This window comes from Octodon degus, unplaced genomic scaffold, assembly GCF_000260255.1.
Source record: "Octodon degus isolate 3935 unplaced genomic scaffold, OctDeg1.0 scaffold00240, whole genome shotgun sequence".
Lineage (NCBI taxonomy): Eukaryota > Metazoa > Chordata > Mammalia > Rodentia > Octodontidae > Octodon > Octodon degus.
The window spans coordinates 1,350,400-1,355,705 of record NW_004524816.1 but is presented as its reverse complement, the minus strand read 5'-3'; positions in this window follow the sequence as shown (position 1 = coordinate 1,355,705).

Here is a 5,306-nt window from a genome sequence, read left to right as displayed (position 1 = left end):
TCTCTCTCTCTCTCTCTCTCTGTCTCTCTCTGTGTCTCTCTCTGTCCCTCTGTCTCTATCTCTGTCTCTGTCTCTCTCTCTCTCTGTGTGTCTGTCTCTGTCTCTCTCTCTGTCTGTCTCTCTCTCCCTGCTTCTTAGTTGCTGTAAGGTGAGCAGCTTTCATTCTGCCATAATATCTCCACTTCCCTCCAACCCCTGTCACTCCAAAGAAGAGTCCAACTTTCACCTTTTGAGTAGCAGTATCTGTGCCCCATGATGTGTTCACCACTGTGAGAAGATCCAGTGGGAGGGGCTACTATTAAGACAAATGTTGCATATGAAGCAGGTATTCACCAAATATTAGAATTAATGCCCAGAAACCACAAATAAAGTATTTCACAGGTCCTCTTTTCCCCCTCATTACCCTGAAGGATATGAACAGCAAATGATCTATTTTCAATCATTTGGTAAGCTAGTTGGGTAAGAAAAAGAGCATGAGCTGATACGGTTTCTATGTAACTGATTGTATCTTGGGATTTAGGAGTGCAGAGCACTGTATATCAGCATTATTTGAAACTCTCCATTTAACTTCGTTTACCTGTGTCAAAGAATTGGACTTCCAGCCCCTCCTCATTCGTCCCATGCGGTTCCATCTGGTGAAAACCATTCCCCAAGGAGTAGTGGGGGGCCAGTGCCTCAGCTTCACAGTCCCTCAGAGCAGTGCTCCCAAGGACAGCGGCACTGAGACGTGGCCTAGTCTGAGGTCACCATAACGACACTTCACCAGCATCCATTCATCCATATACTCTATGAGTCAATGTGTGTAGAACACAATGAACAAAAACAAATTCCAAAACAAAACCAACAACAAATCCTGAGTTCACGCACATAAAAACAGAGGATCCTCGGCTTCTTTGCATGGAGAGTTGTGAGCAGACTTAGAAGTTCCAAGGAAACACAAGCATTTAGGTGTCCAGCAGGCAGGCCCCACCCTGAAGCCTCTCTTCGTGGGGCAAGAAAGTGAGGAGAGGCATCCTTCCGGTTGATCTGTGTGACCCACATCACAGACAAGGTGAGAAGAGGTCAGCAGTGCCTTTTCCTTTTCTCCATCCTGGGAAAAGTAGCACCAGTAGTATTAGCAGCAAAATCAGTAAGAAGAAACTGGATATCCAGACAGGTGCCCCGTAGATGCCAAGGACTCAGGAACGGCAAGACTGTCTCTGCTTCCTTTGGCGTGGAGCAAATCAAGATGCAAAGAGGAAGGGCATGGTGACTTGTCCTTCCTCAGCAAGAGGCGACATAAAAGCCCTGCCAAGGGTCCTGGAGGGTGAGAGAACGCGGGAGAGATGAGCAGCAGAGATCTTCTCCTGTGGAAATGGGATTTCAGGACCTGAAGCACCATCCTAAGAAACTGCCCTCACTTTCCTGTTGAAAGTGTGGATACAGCCCATCGTGCAAGGATGGCGCTGTGGTCCTGTCCTTGCAACATTCGTCAACTGGCAGATGAGCAGGTACAACTAGCACTGAAGTGCAGAGCAGCAGAGGTTGATCTCAAAGGCAGCTGCTGCTTTAGAAGCCCTCTCTCGACTGCTTGCCAAACTGTTCCAGCGGCAAAACGGCAGCAGCCACAGCAGCGTCGCTCTCCTTCCCCTCCCGCAGTGCCTGCTGAAACCTGCACTCTGCTGGGTGTGGTGGCGTATGCTGCAACCCCAGCACTTGGGAGGCTGAGGCAGGAGAACAATGGTGAGTTTGCTATCAGCCTGGGTTATAAAGTGAGCTCCAGCCCAGCCGGAACTGCAGAGCAAGACCCTGTCTCAAAAAGGCAAAAAAACAAACAACAAAAGAACCATGCTTTCTGTCAGCCCTCAGCCTCCTGGAAGTCAGAAACACCCCAGGAAAATGAAAGGTTGTGCTGACCCAGACAGTGATTCTAACCTGTGTATGTAATCCCGGGGCAATGGGCTCAGCCTCAGAGCCCATGTGGAGTCGTGGGGCTTTGGGCTACGGCGTGCCGTGCTATGCATTAGACGAAGTCTAATGGTGCAGTCTAAAAACTTACTATAAGAACTGGGTTGATTTCCAGTATAAAATAGGTCCACATACTTATTTATGCATCTGGTGACAGAAAGACAAGTTGTTCACTGTGACATTTGTTGTTCTACCCTGCACCCATTTTTGTGGGCACTAGCACACAACTTTTATTTTTTTCATATTCTTCTTTTTAAAATTTAATTTTGCTGTTTATTTTACTCAGAATAAAACAAAACAAAAAGGTTTGTTCTGTATTCTCTTGCCTTATATGGTAGCATGTATTGCAGTAGCTAATTTCATGGTATAAATCATTAAACGCCCTGTATATTTGCACTAGAATTTTACATAAAACTGCATAAAAATCTGGCTTACAACAAACTATGAATTGTTTTGGCCAGCTCAGCCCACCCTAAGGGCACAGCTAGTGCAGCGTGTGGTGCTGGGGATCGAACCGCAGTCCACTGCGCCTGCCTAAACTTGCCTAAACAGGTGCATGAGACCACTGAGGTATCTAGCTGGCTGCAAGCTATGAATTTTTAATGGTTTCATTTTTGAGTTTACTTGCTACTCTTTCCAAGGATATAAAGAAATATTCTCTCAAAAAAGTAGATTTAAAGATTATATATGCTTTATTTTTTTTATATTCTTTTTAAAAAAGATTTATTTATTTATTTATTTATTTATTTATTTGGTACAGGGTCTTGCTACGCAGCTTGGACTCGTAGTGATACTCCTGCCTCAGCCTCCCCAGCACTGAGATTATAGGTGTCCACCACTCTGCTTGGTTTCAGTGGCTGGCATGGTGTGGGGCCAGCACAGCACACAGGTCTTTGCCCTTGCTAGGCAGGTGCTTAGACCACTGAGTTATCTCCCTGGCCTTCATATTCCTTTTGTCTATTGTAGGTAACTCTCATGTAAAAGGTATGAATTTGGCTAGAGATTAATTCTTTCAGTCTCTTTTGGCTTGAGTTTCTGACTTGTGTGATAATAAATCAGATTTGTCCTGGACTTTAGAATCTCTGGCCACGTGGCTGAGACAGCTTGCCATCTACTAACTCTCCTCCTTGGGCAACAGAGGCTGGGAAGTGCTACCAGGGACTACATTTCCCATCCTGCCAAGCCCCACCCCATTACTTGCACCTGTGACCATGCGGCTGGTTCTTGCTAAAAGGCTGTGCCAGGTGCAGTTTGCCATTTTGAGAACGATGCCCCAAAGCAGGCATGTGTCACCCTGTTCTTCTTCCTGTCTTCTCCCTGGAGCAGAAAATGGTTAATGCGAAAACACGGGTTGCCAAGAAGAGGCTTTGTGGGAAAAACAACATAGGAATCAAGTCACTGGGTGTAAGTTTGCTCAACCTTTTGTTTGTTCAACAGATAGGTGTGAAAATATCTAAGCTTCTTACATATTGGAATTAAACTTGAAAGTTCCTTAACTTTTTAGTGTTCCACAGCTTCTCAAAATAAGAGCTTTGACAAATGGCTGCCTAAAAATCTAAAGTACAATAACTTGTTAGAACTTGGTGAATTCGATAGAATATTGTTATCATAGAGAAGAAAGAAAGGAATTGGATCATTTGAGTTATGAAGGAAGAGGGTGCGTCTGCTCCACGTGGGCTGGCTATGGATGTCCCAGGGTAGGTCACATGCACCCTTCTGAAGGTTTCATCACAATTAAGTTGTAAATGTAGTCGCATGGGGCCTTTATCTTCTCTCTGAAGCTTTTGAAAACAGATCATTAAAAGTCTTCCACCTTTGGTAAAATACACAGCAAATGAAGCAATTTGCCTGGGCCTTCCCCTTCTGCAGCAATCAGACTAAGGGGAGGAAAAATGGAAAATCACAGCGTGTCTGACTGTGGGGCAATGTCCTCAGGCTTATGGACTGCAGAATTATCCCGGGCCTCCACATGCAACTTAGACATGACTTTAGCAGGAGGCAGGACCAGGGTGATTTGCTCCAAGTGTGCCTGTACTTGTGCCGCTGAGACAGCAGGTACACCAACGTGCTGTGGTTGGTGGGTGTTCAGCTGCGCTCAGAGGCAACCAACACATTTCAGAGGAGAAAGCCCTGAGGGGAACCTGGCGGCCATGTTGTCTCTCAGATTTTATGAAAAGCAACCAGGGGGCAGTGTGATAGTTAGACTTTTATTTATTTTTATATTTTATGTATTTCATACAGGGTCCACAGGGACTACAGGGTCTCACTATGTAGCTTGGACTTGTAGTGACTCTCCTGCTTTTAGCTTCCCAAGCACTGGGATTGCAGCATGTGCCACCACGCCCAGTCTCAGTCCCCAGCTAAGTGTACCCTGGGAGCAGGGCTGGCATGACACAGGTTTGGCATCTATTTATTTATTTTTCTCTTTTATTCATTTTAATGAGAAAAAAAGATAAAATAGCAATGAAACAGTTTCAAAACAGGTTAGTAGGACAGTTACAATAATTAATACATTGCATATTGTTGTCTTCATGGTAATAATTCAGAGGACAAGATGTAGGCATGTCTAAATAATATTAGTACAAACCTTTCTTCTCACTGAACTAAGAGAAAGTAGCTGTATATCTATCTTATCACATATATATATATATATATATATATATATATATATATACAAAATGGTCCTTTATAATCCCTTTTTTGTTTCATTTTGTCAGAGATAGGTGTTTTACTGCAGTTAGAGAAGCTGTATTTGGAGAAGCCTTTAAAGGGCCTTTTTACTCTTGAAGGTACTTGAATTCAGCAAAATAACACAATACAGTCCAGTAGTCCATAATAGTAGTGGGTCACCAGCAGAACTGGCAATTGTCAGAAGTTGTTGACTTGAGCTTTTACAGTTCAGCATATTAATATGGCATTACTTTTTATACTTTGTGCTTATACTTTTCTGCTGGATGGTTAAGATCAAATTAAAGCAAGACCTATATAGCTAAAAATGTAACTTTTGTATCTGATAAGGTAGTCAAATCCTCTCAGGATTTACCCTGAAACCATGTATAGCACCTTGTAGATTTTCTGTCAGTGTTAGCCTTCCGGATTAACCATGGCCATTGCTCGACCAATTTGCTCTCTGTGAAAGCCTGAGTGAATTTTTTCTCTCTAGGTGACTCTCCTTGGGCACACTATGCATTGTTGATCCCTTTCCTCTGTGGCCCCATAATCTGCTTGATCAGAAAATCTGGGATGCCACTGAGTTCCAGGATGTTCTCTTACGTCCTGAGTCCTCACTGACCTTGAATGGCTGGGACCAAACTAGTGGCTATCCTTGTAGCTCTTCTATTTCTCTAATTTTTGGGCTG